Source organism: Odocoileus virginianus, chromosome 14 (assembly GCF_023699985.2).
Source record: "Odocoileus virginianus isolate 20LAN1187 ecotype Illinois chromosome 14, Ovbor_1.2, whole genome shotgun sequence".
NCBI lineage: Eukaryota > Metazoa > Chordata > Mammalia > Artiodactyla > Cervidae > Odocoileus > Odocoileus virginianus.
The window spans coordinates 42463301-42482857 of NC_069687.1; the positions used below are offsets into that span (position 1 = coordinate 42463301).

The window sequence follows — 19557 nt, forward strand, 5'->3', positions numbered from 1 at the left end:
AGATCTTACTGTCCCATGGCTCCTATGCCCTTTCTTCAGCAGCAAGGAGGGAAAATAAAACTTAAGGGTGAGAAATTTTCTGGCCTAAAGTCACATATATGTAAAGAAAGGGAATAAAAAAAGCACTTATCTCTTCACAGCTTTAGTTTTCTGTGGGAAACCTTCCAGCAGCAAAAATAACTGATGGAGGTAGTTAGCAAAACACTGAACATCCTGTCAGATCTTCCTTGTTGGCAAAGTTCACTACAAACCTCACAAGAATGCATGTTATTTATTCAAGGATGTCTGGAGTTTCCCCAGGAGTCACTGATGGACTGATCTGAAATGTCCACTTCCTCCTGCCACACTAGCCAGAAGCAGATGGCCTATTCTTCCCACACTTAGTTCAGCTGCAAGGACACAGAAGCCAAGGACTCTGGCCTTTAGGATGGATGAGTAATTCCAGGACAGAACACTGCACTTATTTCTATTTTCACATTCTAGTTAATCTATTACCTTCATGTCCATTTAAGCTCAGGGAACTATGGGGTTAAAGTAGCAACTTGTACTGCCCTTAGGGGTTTCTCCAAGGTTCCCAAGCACCTCCATGAAAAGCTGATGGAAAATTCAAATTTATCTAGGTCAAAGGAGGACCCCAACTCCACCTTCCAAACATTGCCTTTCAATGAGAATTCACCTATGTGTCAATTTAAAGCTGCTTGTCCATCATTTCCTGCCCACTTTCCTGCTATGTTTATAGTATTTACTGCTATGTAACTGACTATAAAATGTCCTTCTTGTTTATTAGCCGCTTCTCTCCACTGGCATGTAAGTGGCAATTCTGTGTCTATTTTGCTCATTGCTATATCCCCAACCCTAGACTACTGCCTGGACTACGAGAGTGCTCTATCAATATTTGTCCAATGACTTATAAATAATCTTTATCACCCATCACTGTGGACATATAACATATGGTCCACGAACCTCGCTTTGTTCTGTCCACACTCAGTCGTGTCCTACTCTTTGCAACACTTTGGACTGTAGCCCACCAGGCTCCTCTGTCCAAGGGACTTTTTAGACAAGTATACTGGAGTGGGTTGCTATTTCCACCTCCAGGGGATCATCCCAATCTAGGGATCAAACCCGCATCTCTACATCTCCTGCAATGCAATATGCATTGTATGTGTATTTTTTGCCGCTGAGCCATCAGAGAAGCCCCATGAACCTGGTAAAGACTAAACAACACTGTGGACCTGTTTCAGGAACAAATCTGTTTGAAGAAGTGGTCTAATATAATCACATGACCTATAGACTGGACTATTGAGTTCAAGTTCCAGTTCTACTACTACTTGCTATGTTATCTTCTACACCTGTATTTTCTTTCTGTGAATGAGGATGATGATGTCATCAGTGACTCTGCTGTAGGGCTGTCATGAAGATTAAATGAAATATACATTGTGTGTGTGGCAGTATTGCTACTATTTTTGCTTATTTCCACTTAATGTAGTCTGAGTGTCTTGCCAGGCTATATTTACATTAGCTCCTTTCACTCTGTTGGGCAACTATTTTACTAGAAAATCTGTCAATTGTCACAGTGAGTGACAACTGCCAGACTGACACTCACAGTGACCAAGCAGGAGGCTTCTTTCATGATGTCTTTATAACTTCAGAAAAGACTATACTCTCTTTCTAATAATCACCTCTCCTAAGCCATCTCCTCCAGTCCATGTATCTAGACTTATAGAATCTCATAGACAAAAGAAATTTATTTTAGATTTCATCAAGGCCTCTGTCTCACCGATCACTGTTCTCACTCCCACCTTCAAAGTGGATCCCTTCCAGAATCTTCCTGGCAGTCTGTTCCTCCTCTCTTGCCTTACACTGCTTTACAAATGAGTGCATCTCATATTTTCACACTCTGTGTTATTAGAAAGCCCTTCCTCACTCTGAAATTAAATCTAGCTGCTGGCTTAGTTCCAACTTCCAAAGTTACCCAGAGTAAGATAGTCCAGAAGTGTCTCTTCCCTGATGATATAGTGATGAAATACTTCTGGTCTTTGTGATCATTCCTCATATGGCAAAGTTTCCAGATCCTTCTTCATCCTGCCCCCTCCCCTTTATTTATTTTTTTAACTTCAACAATGATCCACTGAATTATGATCCCTATGACTTGCCTCTAACTTGTAAATATAACATGTCTTATACTGGGTCCTTGGATTTGATCATTCAAATAAAAAATCAGGATTTGGAAATTCAACTTCTTTAAAGACTACAGGGGCTCGTACAGACAATTTTAGAAATTATGTCATACTGTTGGCTCGAAGTGAGGTTGTAGTCAAGTAAAATCCCCAAGTCTGATCCGTGTGAGTTGCTATCAGGTCAGATTTTCTGCCTTTTTTTAGAAACTTGGGTCAGTGTTCTGTTTTCTACAGATGCTCCAGAGATGTGTGGACTCAAACATGATTTTTTTTCTTAGCAGACTGGGCGCTAAGCTCCAGCTGTAAGATCGTTCTTAAGAAGCCCGAGCCACAGGTTTGATGTCAGGAAGAGACAAAGAACTCATTCATAAGTTCTAATGACTAATAAGTTCTCATGATCAAAAGGTGATTTGAGAAATACTATCATATAGAAATATGAAGTTCAAAACTGGTTCTGTATAGCTAGTCTTATCCTCAAATCCATGTATGTACTTTTGGAAATCAAGGACCTTCCTCAAAGGCATACAAAATTTAGTGCAAATATGCATTCATGAATTTTTCTAGGGAGAGCATCTATAGCTTTTATGAGTCATATATAGGAGCTCATAACCAAAAAAGAGATTAAGAACCTCTGATAGCCTCTTTATTTTAGAAAGGGCATTTTTGAGCCCTGGAGGTATTTAGAAAATTACTCAGGCTCACATAGCTGGGTCCTTCCAATCCCAGGCCAAGCTCCCTCCGCTGCCCCATGTAATTGCAACAAAAAATTATTAAGTGGAAGAAAAATATCACATATGTAAATGAATATGTATATTCAATATATACATATCTTACATCGTAAAATGTATATTGTTCTATTTTATATTAGCATATTCGAGTTTCTTATTGAGAAAGATCTTGGGCATTGCTAATTGACCACAGATATAGCTAAGAATGTGGCAACTGATATAGAGTAGGAAATGTCTCACAGACATGTTATATAATAGCCTTCTCTGTGCTTTGTAACTGATGCTTTGAACACTGTCTACTTCAAAGTAAAAACTGTACTTCAAAAAAAAAATCAAAGAAATTAATACCAAAAGAGTGTTTAAAAATAATCAGCTTTGTTTCACTATGTATATGGTATACAAAGCTAAGAACTATGAGACTAGATGTCATATTGTTTTAAGTCAAGGGTAGGTGCCTCTTCTACTAGGAAGGAGTGATTCAAAGTTGGGTAGTATTTGCAATTTACTACCTTAACAACTGTTGCTCTACAAGAGGGCAAATTTTGTGTGTCTTAGTTTTATTCTCATGCTGGTTTGAGTTTTTAAGTAATATATTAAGGTCTATTGTAAACCTCATGTTTCTATTATCCACTACTGATTCTGACTCCACTCCCCACTACACTTCTATTCAGAGGAAACTGACTTTCAACAGCCATCTATCTGCTTAGTATGAGAAAAGTACTAAATACAGTTATTCTGATGCCAGGAAAGTCAATATAAGGCTCTTTCATATTATGATTTATCTACATTGAATCTAAAAGCTGGAATTTTATGATCATGCATATAATAGGAGGTTCCTCGTAGTACAATTTTCTCAGTGGTCAGAGAGATGTATGTTCAACACACTGCTGACCACCCCTAGCTGACAAAACGAGGGCAGTGGAGGAGCCTATGCATCAGAGATGAGGTGTTATCAGGAGAGAAGCAGCGAGGGATGAGGACCTGTGGATGGAGCAAATAACCCTCATCAGGCCTAAATCATCCCCCTTTAAATGATGCAAATTTGATTGAAACTGACAAAGTTAAAGGATCTACTCCTAAACAAATCGATCTAAAAATCTTCAGGTAAAGTACTTAAATTCCTAATGAATATGTTTATTCCAATGTTCAATTAAAATACACATATGCCAAAATGTCTTGAGCATACATTAGTAGTACTACTTTCACTTATTCTGGACAAAAACGTGTCTAACAACAAAGGACGAGATGGTGGGATGGCATCACTAACTCAACGGACATGAGTTTGAGCAAGCTCCGTGAGATGGTGAAGGAAAGGGAAGCCTGGTGTGCTGCAGTCTGCTGGGTCCAAAGAGTTGGACACGACTGAGTGACTGAACAACGATCTAACACAGGAATCAAAATATGAGATGTTAGAGTCATCTTTTTAAAGCATTTCCTCTGATAAAGTTTCTATGGCTAATACGTGAAAGCATGTTACATTTGATGCTTAGTTGAACAGGACTCTTCAAGAGTTTTAATCATAATATGGTGACAACTTTCAATAAATTGTTGACCTTGTTTTATTTCTCTTTGTGAGACTTAAGAACAAGGTGGTTTTTTTAAAAAATAAAGAATAATAACTTTAGCCCTCCTGGATATTCATCGACAACTCTCCATGCCTCTATATAATAGTTTTTTGTTCTCAATGGCAAGGCCCTGGACCCACTAGACAATTAATAAGTATCTGAAAACATATTTAGAAATGATCAGTGTTTCTTCTTTTTCCATATTTTCTCTCGCAAACAGATCCATTAAGTTTTGGCAGATGAACTGGGTGAAATCAAGAGATCAATGTAAAGAACAACTAAGGTTATGACTTCCTTTTCACTTAAGATAGAAAAGTAAAACACAGAACTGAAATATTTTCTCTTTCATTCATGGAACAAGTCAGGATTCTGAGGGTCCCAGACACAGCAGTACACTGATGGAGACAAGATATAGCTGATTGAAAACACCAAACATTGCAATCCTACCCAATATCAGTCCAGACAGACACATGCATCTTCTGTGTGGGAAAGTCTCTTGTCCCTAAGAAAAATCACTGTAAATCAAAGCCTTAAACTAGGAGGAGAGAGGCTGATAATAGAGTATGCAGCAGTGAGAAAGAAAAGAACAGAATAAAGGTGGGGTGTGTATAACAAATAGATACACAGTCTGGAACACTTTTAGACTTTAAGTCAGTGGAGCTCATCATAAACCTGCATAATATGAATACCCAAATATTACAAAAGGGTAAGTAGAAAGTTTTAAAAATTAGTGCTTCTTCAGGGTAGAAGCATGAACGAAATGTCTCATGGACATGTATGTTTGGGGCAGAGGGGTAGTTTATCAGAAGGAAATGGAATGGAAAGGCTAGAGAAAAAAGTATGTGTAGGCAACAGCCATTTAAAAAAAACTATTTCCTTAAGGCTGTGCTGAGTCTTCACTTCCACAAGGGCTTTTGTCTAATTGCAGAGAGCAGAGGTTACTCTCTCGTTGTGGTGCGCGGGTTCCTCATTGCAGCGGCCTCTTCTGTTGCAGAGCATGGCCTCGAGGGCTCATGGGCTTCATTAGCTGTGACATGTGGGCTCAGTAGTTGCAGCTCCCAGGTTCTAAAGTGCAGGCTCAGTAACTGGGGCTCACGGGCTTAGTTGCTCCACAACATGTGGGATCTTCCCTGATCAAAGACTGAACCTGTGTCTCTTTCATTGGCAAGCGGATTCTTTACCATTAAGCCACCAGGGAAGCCCGGCAACTGCCATTTAAAGAACTGGCTTAGTGTGCCAGTTAATTTTATTTGTCCACCTGTCCACACTGTGTCCAAATATTCGGCTAAGCATTATTCTAGGTGTGTCTGTGAAGGTGTTTCTGGATGAGGTTAGCATCTGAATTGGTAGATTGAGTAAGGAGGTTGCCCTCCCCAAGGTGGATGGGCCCCATCCTATCCTTTTTAGACCTCAATGAAACCAAAAAGGAGTAAGGAAGAATTCACTCTCTGCTTCACTGTCTTTCAGCTGAGATCTCAGTCTTCTCCTGCCCCCGGACTGGAAATTATACCATCAGCTCTTCTGCTTCTCAGCCCTTTGGACTAAGACTGGAATGGTACCATTGGCTCTCTTGGGTCTGGTCTGCTCTTCTCAGCCTCCATAATGGTGTGAACCACCAACCCCTTACAATAAATCTATACATCTATATCTGTATACAAGTAGAAATGCTTTGTATGCATATATGTACTTATTATACTTACAAAATATACATAAACATATGTATAATTACAATACACTAAAATGCATTTATTAATATATATATTATGTGTGTGGATATGCATGTTTGTGAATGTATAATATATATATATGTGTGTGTGTGTATATGTGTGTATGTGTATCTATATAGGAATATATATATATATATCTCCTACTGGTTCTACTTTTCTGGAGAATCCTAAAATGTGAGGGGAGTAAATGGAAAGATAAAGAGGAGATCCAGGATAGATAATCTGAAATATAAGTGATCGGGAAAAGTTAGCATAAAAGCTAATAACCAAGAACTGGATCACAGGCACCTCATCAAACCAATGAGCTGGTACATGTGAACTCACAGGAGTGTAACCCTACTCAAACCAAAATCCATGTGGTCCGGGCCAAGAGAAATGTCTTTAAAATCATGAGTAAAATGGGAATTCCAATCTTTATTTTCAGCTCTCAAAAACATTTAAAGAGATGCTAGTCCACGGCACATTCACAATAGATATCATTAAATGCCTGGTCCTCACCTTTCTTTAGTCCCCAGAGACTCCTGCTTCACACCCTTCCCAGACAAATTCAATATATCTTACTATCTGATCACCAATCACCTCTGAACAGCATCTTCACCCATAAAATATTCACCCAGTTTGTTCAACACTAGAGGTTGTTTCTCTTAAAAGAATATAATGATTTTTATTTGTTCTTTCTCTCCTCAAGGCCAGTTGTGTATGGAGGAGGGAGGGTGTTATGAATCTCCTAATCCTTATGACTGTCTCCTAGTACTAGTTTTGACAAAGATTGTAGCAGGGGCTTGAAGAAGATAGGACTTATTCCTTCTGAGAAACCCAAGAAACCCTCATCAATCAGAGTCCATTTAGCTCTAATGTTTAAAGTATGCATAGCAGGTGATGAATTAACTCATGTCCAGTGCATCTGGAACGGTACCAACTACTTTCATCCTTAGGAAAATTGAGAAAATGTCACTCAAATCATTTTCTTTTTTTTTTTTTTTCAAATCATTTTCTGTACAGCTTAATTCCCTTATGGAACTGGTAGAGAAAGACCACTTTAGAAAGCAGATTAAGGTTAAAAGCAATAGCTTTCCCACAATATCCATATCATCAGGAGTTTTGATTACCAGATTCTCAGGGTCCTGAGTGCCCAGCACCGTACACAGGACTCAATGAAGATTTGCTAAACTGAGGAATGAATGAGTCAGGACTGGTGGATCTATCCAGATAAACCGAAGCCCCAAAAGTCGGGGTTCTGAAATAAAATAGACCAGCAGAGAACACCTGAAAAGGATTCATTTATACTTTGAGCCTTGAAGTTTATTAGTGACACCCTGCTTGCATTAAACTGTAGCTACGTTGTATTCCATCATTTCCTCTCCCTGTAGAATGGTTTAGCTGCGCACCTGGACAGTTTGAGCTGGAACACCATGTATCTTACCAGACAAGGGACACTTCCCAGAGAACAAAACAAAAGAAAACCCCAGAACCAGTGGTTTGCTTTTGACATACACTTGCCTAATTTTTGACCTGGACCCCAACATACTGCAGGGGGGTAAGGCTGATGCTTGGTCTTACTATACTTCTAAACTGCTCACTGTTTGCTATATAAACCCCAGCCACCAACTTCTTCTAGCAAAACTTCCTGTTGATTCATTCATCAGATACAGTTTGATAAGAGCAAGGTAGGGAGTCAGGGTGGGCCTTGTTCTGCTTATCACCCCTAATAGATAGGCATCTTCTTCATACAGCAAACAGCATTGTGTAAAATAAACCACAATAGAACTATCAAAGAAGCGGCTGCAATCTTTTAACCTTTGCATGTTACAAAGTTCTCTCGCCATATTTTTGAGTCAAGGCAACTAACATTTCCTTCCTTCCCCCTTTACTACTCTTTTTCAACTAGACTGTGGATTCCTGAACCTTCAAGACAACGTGGATCTGCAAGAGGTGGCACACCTGGGTTCTTGATCAGATTCAGCATCAGTAGTTACGGAAACAGAACATTAAATACAAGGAAGGGCATAAACAATGGGATTCTGGAAGGCAGTCAGTCCCTCAACCTTGAACTGGGGCTTATCACAGCATCACTCTCATAGCTGGACACAGAGGGAGAACAAAAGGCCCCAGTTGTCCAGCAGGGTCCGCAGGCAGCTGCTAGTTTATTAGTTCAAATAGGGCAATGTGTTCAGGCTTTCTGGAAAGTTCAAAAATTCTGTGTGGGGGGAAAAAATATATATATATCGATCTTTTCAAAAAGTAGAATAGACTGCAGCAACAAATGAGTCCCAGCTGTTTAAAATTAGACTGCTTCAGGGGATTTCATATAAAAAATGCTCCATAGGACTGCAGTATTTTCACCAAATTAGGACTTGAATGATTCATTCGCTGAAGCTACTGGCCTCTGCACATAGACGCCTAAGATAGTTTTAAAAAGTGTTCGTAAGTATGTTGGTTGTAACCACGATATCTCCACCATCCAAAATGCTTACATTACTTAAAAAAAAAAAATTGGGGTATAGTTGGTTTACAATGTTGCCTTAGTCTCTGTTGTGCAATGAAGTGAATCAGCCAAATATATATGTATGTGTATCCCCTCCAGCTTGAACTTCCTTCCCCTCACCCCACCCCCGGGGTCACCACAGAGCACCAGGCTGAGCTTCCCATGCTCTATAGCAGCTTTCCACTGTTCCACACATGGCAACGTACATATGTCAATCCTAATCTCCCAATTCATCCCACCATCCTCTTCATTCTCCATGTCTACATGTCCGTTCTGTACATCTGCATCTCTGCTCCTGCCCTAGAAATAATTTCATCTGTACCATTTTCTCGATTCCACATATATATTTGCTGATATATGATATTTGCTTTTCTCTTTCTGACTTAACTTCACTCTATATGACAGACTCTAGGTTCACCCACATCTCCTCAAATGTTTTTTTAAAAACAAGATGCTTCAGTCACCACCCAGAAGACACTGACCATACAACCTGACTTACAGGAAAGCAAAAGAGTTCAAGCTGAAAGAATTCTGTACCCACCACAGGAAACCTGGGTGATGATCTCAGTTTTACCACTTGTCAACCACATGAACCTGGGGAACTGTCTTCATCTCGCTTGTCCAACTGTAAAATGGAGATGATGTATATACGGATGGAACATCATGGTTGCTAGAAGTCAGCCTAGCTCTCAAATGGATAACTCCATGACTTTTCTGGTAAGCATTATAGTTTTAATATATATCTTTAAATCAAACATGGGCCTGTAAATCAGCAGGGGTTTTCTCCAGGATGTGCCTTTTACTTCTTCCCAGACCTTCTCTATGCCACCTTAACATGATAAAGATCCTAACGTGACCAGATCCTTTCTGGTTTCTCTTTCCCTGATCTTAAGAGTCTCCTCTCATGGCAATACTGGTCCCTTCATTTCATTTCATTATATGAGACAGCAGTTCAGCTTATGATAATTCAGCTTAACTCAGAAGATAATTCAAGCATATTGACTATTTTTGTTGGTTCTAATTATTTGTCAGATGTTACACAAAATTATGCAAATTATTTATTAAATACTTGAAGTTAGATATTCAGTTCATAAAATCTCCATAAAAAATTTATAATGCATTTGGTCCCTGCTAAACAGAGAGTGAAAGTGAAAGTGAAGGTTGTTCAGTCGTGTCCGACTCTTTGTGACCCCATAGACTCTACAGTCGGTGGAATTCTCCAGGCCAGAGTATTGGAGTAGGTAGGTAGCCTTTCCCTTCTCCAGGGGATCTTCCCAACCCAGGGATTGAACCAGGCAGATTCTTTATCAGTTAAGTCACAAGGGAAGCCCAAGAATACTAGAGTGGGTAGCCTATCCCTTCTCCAGTGGATCTTCCAGATCCAGGAATCGAACCGGGATCTCCTGCATTGCAGGCAGATTCTTTACCAACTGAGCTATTAGGGAAGCGTGAGAGACTAAAACATATTTCTTCTTCAAAAAAGTCCATGTCAAATGACTTGGGACTGCACAACTTTGACCCAGGATGAATCTAGGAACCACAAATAAGTTCTTATAGTTCTTTTCACCCTATTTATCCTTTAAAAAAAAAAAGCCCTCCATCTTCTAAGCCTCTTTCTTAAGGAGAAACAAACAGAAAGCCTATAGGTACACACTGACCAAAAAGGGGGCTGGGTATTTCAAGCCAAACTGCAAGGCTGATACATCTTCCTAGAACATCTATTGTAAGATTTTTTTAAGTATGTATGATATTTAAAAATAAAACAGGAGACACAAAATAATTTTCAAATTTCCTATTTACCACTGGAGAATATGCTCCCCAAATCCAACTTGCCTACAGATTGAAGATATCCAACTTACCCCTCTGCCACGTAGGGACACAGCAATGGACATTCCAGATGAACAGTCCTAAGAACGATATGAAAGGGTTTCTTCTTTGAAATACAAAAAGAAGCTATGGAATCGAAAATATACGTATCTATTTTCTTCAACTATACAAAAAACTTACATTCAAGGTTATGTCTGAGTATATACTTTGAGGTCCTTTGAGATTTCTTTGCCATAAACCTTTTTGCTGCCTACTCACTTGTGCTGTTTCTCACCCTGTGATACACCCCCCAGTGCATCTCAGAGTTTCATACATAAGGGTATCCTGATCCTGGACAGAGGTTAAAAGTTCCTCATCCACTCTTTTCCATCTTTCCCAAATCAATCATCTTTATCTTGTGCAAAATGCTACCGAAGTTTTGCTCTGCATGATCAGCAGAATCAATTAACCCTATTTATAAAATGTACCTTTTACTTTAGGTTTAACTTTGTGAAAATGAAATAGGCAGAAATTTCAAACCTTTTTCTAGTTGTAACAATAGAAAAGAAAATATGTTTCTTGTTCACACACACACACACACACACACACACACACACACACACACACGAGATAATTCTTAGAACAAACAAAAATAATCCTGAGGTAGAGATAGCTTCTGAATGTACTGGAGTAAGAAGATAAACATCACACTAGGAATTTGGCCCCTACCTCACTGGCTGAAAGTGAAAAGTGAAAGCATTAGTTGCTCAGTCCTGTCCAACTCTTTGTGACCCCATGGACTGTAGCCCACCAGGCTCCTCTGTCCATGAGATTCTCCAGGCAAGAACACTGGAGTGGATTGCCATTTCCTTCTCCAGGGGATCTTCCCAACCCAGGGACTGAACCCAGGTCTCCTACACTGCAGGCAGATTCTTTACCATCTGAGCCAGCAGGGAATCCCCTTCTTACTGGCTATGTTTCATTATAAAAGAACCAGGTTTCTATTAAAAATGTTTTGATTATAGAATGCTGGAAAAGTTCTGGTTTCCTTTTCACTCATCTGTCTTCCATATCAATAAAGCGTGGGTCACAGAATTTACATGGCCTGTTTTCTGGAAAACAACTCTGGCACACGAAGCTTGGAGAGGAAAGAGGAGACCAGAGAACAGAGCCAGCGTCAGTGAGTCAGAGGCAGAGGAAGGGACTGTGGGAAAAAGAGCTGGCCCCCAGGGCCTTCGGATGCAGCCACCCTTCCAAGCCTCTCATTTATCCTGCAGGAAGGAAGGGGCCGAGCCCTGCTGCCACCAGAGAAGATGAATCAGGATCCCCTTGGGCAGGAACAGCCACATTCCCCCTGGCTTGCCAAAGACAAAGGATGGATTTCAAAGGGTTAGATATGGCAAGTCACCAACCAATCAATCCACATGTTGCTTTTTACAGGAAAAATAATTTAATTTTTTTAATAAAAAAATAGCACATTCATCATACAAAACTCTGCCACTACATAAAAACACAAGGAAGAAAGAATGAGAAAAATTATTTGAAACAGGCATAAAATTTCTTAAGAATCTACTGCGTGCCCAGCATTTTGTACAATCCTGCTAAAGGTAGTGAAGACACATAAAATGCTCTCAAGGACTTTATAGCCTGATGGAACCCTGGTGTTTGAGGCAGTCTCAAACTGGATGACAAGGAGACCACTAGATGTCCATACTTACGCCCTCAGAGTTATTTGTCCAGTCAACAGAGGGTTGGCAGAATGCCGCTGCTGAGAGGGCCCTCGGGCAGCTCTCTTACTGCTCTCAAGGAGGACAAAGACTTGTAAAGACCATCTTGGGGATAGAGGGCGCATGAGGCCCTCTCCCACCTACCTATTTTAAAGGCTTTAAGACACACTGAGGAAGTACTGACACTGAGTTCAATGACTCTGCCCTGCATGGTGGTGGTGGTTTAATCACTCAGTCGTGTCCAACTCTTGCGACCCCATGAACTGTAGCCCACCAGGCTCCTCTGTCCATGGGGTTTCCCAAGCAAGCATACTGGGTTGCTATTTCCTTCTCCAGGACTGCCATGCATAGGAGATGACTTTAGACAAATCTGTGAAAGTAGCTGATTACTTAAAACAAACCTAATGATGTCTACTTCACAGGATTGTCGTAATATATACTAACTCATCCAATCTTCACAAAAACTCTATGAGGTTTATTATCATCATTCTATGTATGAGGAAACCAATGCACAGAAAAATCTGTGTAACTAACCCAAGGCTACGTACATAGTAAGTGGTGGACCCAGGATCTGAACCCAGGCAGCCAAGTTATAGAGCAGTCTGTAGCAGCAGTCAGTCACTACTGCCTCTGCCTTTTACTGAATTTAGTAAAAAGAAAAATCCAATCACTGCCATTTGAATTAAAGTGTGGTGAAGACAGAAGGAATGAAGTTTTACAGCCTAGGGACATAGCATCAAAGAACAGGCTTAAAAAAATTTTAAACAGAGTAATAGTAACAATGGGCTTCCCAGGTGGCCCTGCTGGTAAAGAACCCACCTGCCAATGCAGGAAATGTTAACAGACTCGTGTTCAATCCCTGGGTCGGAAAGATTCCCTGGAGAAGGGCATGGCAACCCACTCCAGTATTCTTGCCTGGAGAATCGTATGGACAGATGAGCCCCATGGGCGAGCTACAGTTCATGTGGTCGCCAAGAGTCAGACACGACTGAAGTGACTTAACACATACACAATAGTAACAATAGCAGACGTGCTATCAAGTAAAAGGCAATATAACCAAGGAATTGGGAGGAGGTGTGGTGTGTGTGTGTGTGTGTGTGTGTACATGATCTCATTTAATCCTCACAATCATTTGTCAGTTATGACATCACTCTACAAATGTGACAACTGGTGCCATGAGGGTTTTAGCACTGAGGTCTATGTGACCAGGCTCTCAACTCTTGGCATGAATTTGTTGAGTCAAAATGGTGTCAGGTAATGTGAAAATGAGAATAAATACAGAAAAGAGATGAAAAATCACAGATCATCTCCCCTACAGTGGGCAACAATGACTGATAGTGACATGGGATGCTTGGGTGCTGATCCTAAGTCAGCTGTAACAAACCATGTGATGATGAGCAAATCACTCTGCATCTGTCTTTTGGGTTTTACATCTAGCAAATGAGCAGGGTGTAATAGGTTTCTGGTCCTTAATCCCTTGGTGATCATAAACCACCCTCATGAATTCAACAAACTCTCCCTCTGGAAAAATGCATACATGAACCTAAGACACCTATCTCTACATTCAATTCAGTAGTGACATCATGTATTATGTATTAGTTCCCAGGTTTTCCCACTGAAATACAATATCCATGAGGGCAATTCACGCCATTCAAAATGGCAATTTCATGTGCTTCAAGCTAATACATTAATTTACAATTTCCCTGACTTGCCTGACTATGATGCTGTACATGTGCCCTTTGATACCTGGTGCTAATCTTCTAGTACTAATTATGTTTATCTGTGACAGCTGTTACTCACCTTGCATTGACCACATGATGAAACCCAGGCAAGCAGATAAATGTATAGTATTTCCTGCTTCTTGTAAATTGCCCATGAATGCAATTAGAGCATATTTCTGCTTAAAGTACAATTCAGTTGTAGTTTCTCCTTAAATTACATAATTTGAAATTTATCAGCACTTATATAATTCCAAATGTATCTTTAGTGAGGTAACAACTAAGTAGGTTAAAACTGGATTTAATATAAATAAGGCAGACTTCTGGAATAATTAAAACAAGAAAATTGTGTTCAACCATAAGCTAAGTTTTTAGAACACATGTCAAGTATAAATTCTGGGTTGGTTAAAATGTAATATAGCTATTCCATTGTGTGACTTCTGTACTTTATCATAAAACACTGTGCTTTGCATTTATTCAGCATTCCAGGTATCCTATAACTTCCAGTATCCACCACTGAAGATTGTGCACTATGAAATTTTAAGAGTCTCTAGTGTCACTTACTTGTAGAAGGCTTTTGATATGAAAAATTTAAAAGAAGATTGCTTAAACAAATAGAGTACACTTTTATGAGTTAATGCAGTTTACTCTGACAATGTTTCTGAAATATGCTACAGAATATGTTGCCTAACTAAGTCTTACCAACTATTTACAATGGCAATCGCATTTTATTTTGATTTGTGAGAAAAACAAAATGACAATATATGGTAGTTCTGTGTGTGCTAAGACCACTCCTGCCTCTTCTTGACCGGAAAGATTTAACGAGCAGTGTTTCAATGAGACCTCAACCAGCTTCTAGCTAAACTGCCTTTTTTCTTCTCTAAAGAATGTTTCCATTCAAATGGGTTGAGGTCAGGTCAGGCAAAATTCAGATTAAAAGAATAAACCAAAGAAATTTCCTGCCAAAAGGGTGAAGAAAGCTAAGAAAAGCCGAGTGTGTGGCAATGCCTGCCAAGTAACAGGGGAAGAGAAATGTGGTAGGATATTATAACGTTTAGCATAAGTTCCCCTAAAGAATTCCTACTGTCTGTTATATTCATTAGGAAATCCAAAGTGGGCGGGTGGGGCAGGGGGAGAGTAAAAGGTGTTTTTGTTTTACTTTATTGGCTACATTTTTAAAATATTTGACCTGCCCATTGCTGATCGGAGGTGTCCCAAAAAAATGATAGAAATGAATATCTGAATCTTAATGTAACCCAAATTCCAGAATGGGGTGTGTGTGTGTGTGTGTGGAGGGGGCACTAAACTAAAAGCAACAAACACTGTAGGCAGAAAAATTAAAATTAAATATACTTATTCTTCAATTGAAGTAGCAAGTAGCAAATTTATCACTATTATGAAGAGGTACTAATAAAAGGAAACAGAAAAACAGAAAGAGTCGATTATCTAAACCAAAATTACCAAACTTTGTATTCTCCCCTATCATTCAGTCATAGGGAAGCAAACTCAAAGTTATTTTCTAGAAAACGGATTTTATCATCATATCACATATCTCTTCAGGTTACTTCTTTCAGAAAGCAATATTATCACCCAACAGACTTTAAGCACTCATGTTCCAGATCTTTCAGAGGGAATTACATGTTTGTGGGGGAGATGTAAATCAGATCTACTTATAAACTACACTTGTAAAAAAATAAATAGTAGAGAAAACTATTGGATAGAATGAAGTTTGAGAATGCTCAGTTAATTTTAATTTACTAAGTCTATATTTACCTCCTTTTGTCACTAATAAGGTAATTAGCTAAACCCAATAAGAGGAAATGTAAACATTATGTTCAGGGTATAAAACTATATTTCCCCCAAAGAAATGCTTTTCTTAGAAGTAAGTAGAGTTCATATTGTAAAATTATTAACCTACTTTTATGGGTATATGTTACCAAGTGTTTTGAAAACCAGTGGCCCAGAACTACTTTTTAACCTCTTCTCCTACTTTTCTCTGAACTCCTTAAAGTCATTAAAAATTCTGGAAAAATACAATGAAATTATTTTCTTTCTGAGCATATTGATATTAAAATAGTTTAAAAGTAAAAAGAAGAGGAAAAAGAGAAAACTAAGAGAGAAAAATGCTTCTTTTTCCTTCATGGACAGGGCCACCAGCAACCACGCAAGTTCTGCTTTTGTTAGGTCTTGTGTGAGAAAGGAAAGTGTGAGAGAATCCAGCATTTGCAAAATCAGAAGCCAGAGCCAGGGCCCATTTGGGACAGTGATGTCCCTTCTCATTATCTTATCTTTCAGTCTGAAAGGAAGCAGAAACAAGGCCAGGGTCCCTGCCTAATCAGTAGCCAGAAAACCAGATGTAAAGGAAATAGACACAATTACCCTGAAGGAAGATTTTTTTTTTTAAGATATTACATTGAGAAAAAGGTTACTGGTCAGAGCACTTACTTTTTTTTAAAAAAAAAAAAAAGGTCTCAAAAATATTAAAGAAAATAAGAGAGAGAAAAGAGGGTACTAAAACATAAAAAATCATCATCATAAGCAAAAAATTAAAAATTAGGTATGCTTATCTCTCAGTTGAACAAATGTATAGTGAAATTACAAATAGGTCCTGAATCAAATGGGAAAGAAAACACAAAAAATTTTTAAAAAGCATATTAAATCTTTTCCTCACAGTCAAATACGAAAAGCTATAAAGAAGGAAACTGTAAAGTCTGAAAACAGCACAACAGCAAAATAATCTTCCACTTGAAATTGCAAAACTCCATCAGAGAGACCATCTCAGCTTACACTAGAAGGAGGCCCTCGATAGCTGTCTGCAATTGTTCCAGGCTCAGGTTGCCAGGACTCATGGGATAAGGTTGCTTCTTATCTCCAGATCCTGATAGTCAAGGTAAGCAATACCACACTTCTCTATTTGTCCAAAGAGTGAGCAAAAGAACCACTAATGGGAGCTCCCTGATCTAGAATCTCTTATGGAGCTTGTTAGGAATTCTGATTCCCATAATTTCTCACCAGGGTTTGCTCTCTCATTATCTGAGAAAAGGGGTCCACACTTTTATTAATAACTAGTGTCTACAGTGATTCCAAAACACACGGCCCTTGAATCTCACCTTAAGAAGCACTGCATTAGAAACTGCTATTAAAAATCCCTCTGCTCACATGCTATGTAAGTAAGTTCCGTTGGTGAACACAAGACATCTTGGGTGGCTCCCTCAAAAAATGCCACCAGAACAAATCTGCTTGCTCTCATATTTGGGTATAAGATGAAATCCAAAGTGTTTTTCAGCAACCTGTACAATTACAAGCAGGCCTCCTATTAAACCCAGAAATTTTGCTAAATTCATCAGACTGCTGCCTTCTTAAATACAAAGGCATGCTATGCTTTGTAAGCCATTTTCTTAAGATTCTTTAAAAACAATCTATGTACATATTAAAGTACATTTTAGAGGGGAAATATATGCTGCTTGACCAGGTCAACAGATAGGGTTTTAAGTACAATTATTGACTTAATTTGAATGGAAATTTTCACAAATAGGATTCTTTGAAGTTATCACGAAATATTTAAGATCACAAAGAAAAAAACTGAACACACCTACATTTCATTTCTAGTAATGTTCACCTTTCTAAAATTTCTTACTGCTCTATGACCCCAGACGACTAGTAAAACTCCCCTGCAGCACAGAGTGTTGCCAACATGTATTTATATTTACAAAATCATTAGCACATTATCGATTGCAGATCAAACAGAAAATCATCTTGATTTACTGACTTAAAAGTGGCTTGGAATAGAATATCCCTTTCCAAAAGGGGCTTCAGGAGTTGCTTCACTTCTCCAGCAGGGTTAGGGTGTATTATTTTGCATCAAACTAATCTATCTTTTGGGGTTCCCCTGGTGGCTCAAATGGTAAGGAATCCACCTGCAATGTGGGAGACCTGGGTTCGATCCCTGGGTTGGGAAGATCCCTTGGAGGAGGGCATGGCAACCTACTCCAGTGTTCTTTACCCTATGGACAGAGAAGCCTGGCAGGTTACGGTCCATGGGGTCACAAAAAGTGGAACACGACTGAGTGACTAAGCACAATCTTCCTTTTTAAGGATCAAAATGACTCTATCATCACGCTTCTATGTTTTCTTCAATTGTGGAATCTTACAGGGCTTTTGTTGTTGTTGAAGTATAGTTGAAGTTGGTTTCAGGTGTATAACATCATGCTTTAACATTTAAATGCATTAGGAAATGGTCACCCCAGTAATTCTAATCACCACCTGTCCTCATACAAAGTTATTACAGTATTATTGACCATATTCCTTTTTTACATTTTTTTAGTACTCTATGATTCATTGAAAAATCAATGATATATATTTTCTTTAAAATAAGATATAAAGCATTAACAGCCTTAAAGTCTTTGTTTTTTATGACCATAGTGACCTAGTCAAGCATTTCAGTCTTAGTCTAATAGAAGATGTGCTACATTTTATTTATGTTGTTGTTGGAGCCATGAACTGAATTAATCCCTGTTGTGGGAGACTGAGGTTTATATATTTATGTTATTCTTTATGCTCCATAAAATCACTTTTCCTGTCTTTTTTTTACAGTCCAGAGTAACTGCAGCAACTGTTTGGCCTGAATATTTTGAAAGTGTCCTAATATTAATTTTTTTTCCTTTTGTCAGACTCTGTACCATAATGTTAAGCCACCCACGACAAATTTTTCTTTGGAAAATATGATTACAAAATCAACACATACCTTAAAATACTTGAGCTTCTCAGAAGGACCCTCTGCACCCCTTAGCCCCTCTCCTACTCTTGATATCTATTAGGATGGTGGCTAGCTGAGGATGGCATTGATCTTAACCCTCAAGGTCTTGGGATGCTTTTGGTCCATAAATGATATCATCTGTTTCCTGCTTCAGCAGGAAATAGACTGTGCTTTAGTTTCAAAGGTCTCTTATCTCTTGGACATGTGTCTACTGCCACTCTCCTCGTAATTTTTCTAACTGGGACCTCATCTTGACCTTAAGTTTTCATTTATTCTCTGGCCCTTCTTACTCAGCAACAATCTCCTGCTTTTGATCATCAGTTTCATCTATCCCTAGCACTCTGGCTCTGCTGGTCCAACCTTTTAAGTCTTAAATACCATTCAGCATCCTTATCTATGACAGTCCAACTCTACCATCTGCTTTCAAATTCTGCTCCCAAACCTTCTCAAGCCTCTCTTCTCAGCTCCACAATATCCATTCCCTTCCATGTGGCTCTTGTTCTAAACTTTAGTTTTCTTTTCCCAGCCACTTTCCTAGTACTTGCCTGATAAACTTCTGACCAGTGAAGCTACTAATAACAGAAGCAAAGATCCACTGTACCAAGAAAAATACATGTAAACCTGGGAAGAATACTGAGATAGAATTTTGAGAGAAGTTAAGAGTTAAGCTTCCAAAAAATTAAAGCTATACATATAAACAATTAAATTGAGCTTTTTTGTACACAAACCAGTTTAATTATTCTGATGTATTCTTTAGTAAAAATAAATACTAAGTTAGTAAAAAAAAGAAACTAAAGATAAAATTAGCAAATAACTAAAAGTAAAATTAGTTAATCACCAACTTGAGGGGTTTTTAAATCAATGTTTT

General features: G+C 38.8%; 1 protein-coding gene and 1 long non-coding RNA gene across 2 annotated transcripts in view; one reads left to right on the forward strand and one right to left on the reverse strand.

Annotated features, from left to right (window-relative positions):
* Window positions 1-19557, reverse strand: part of LOC110129169 (uncharacterized) — a 271914-nt gene that overhangs the window by 185896 nt on the left and 66461 nt on the right. The gene's annotated exons all lie outside the window — the stretch shown is intronic.
* The window catches only part of ITGA1 (integrin subunit alpha 1), a 225181-nt gene continuing 214094 nt past the window's right edge, over window positions 8471-19557 (forward strand). The window contains exons 1-3 of the mRNA XM_070476666.1: window positions 8471-8621; window positions 9088-9399; window positions 16607-16823. The gene's annotated coding sequence lies outside the window, so the exon portion shown is untranslated. The remainder of the gene's footprint in view (window positions 8622-9087; window positions 9400-16606; window positions 16824-19557) is intronic.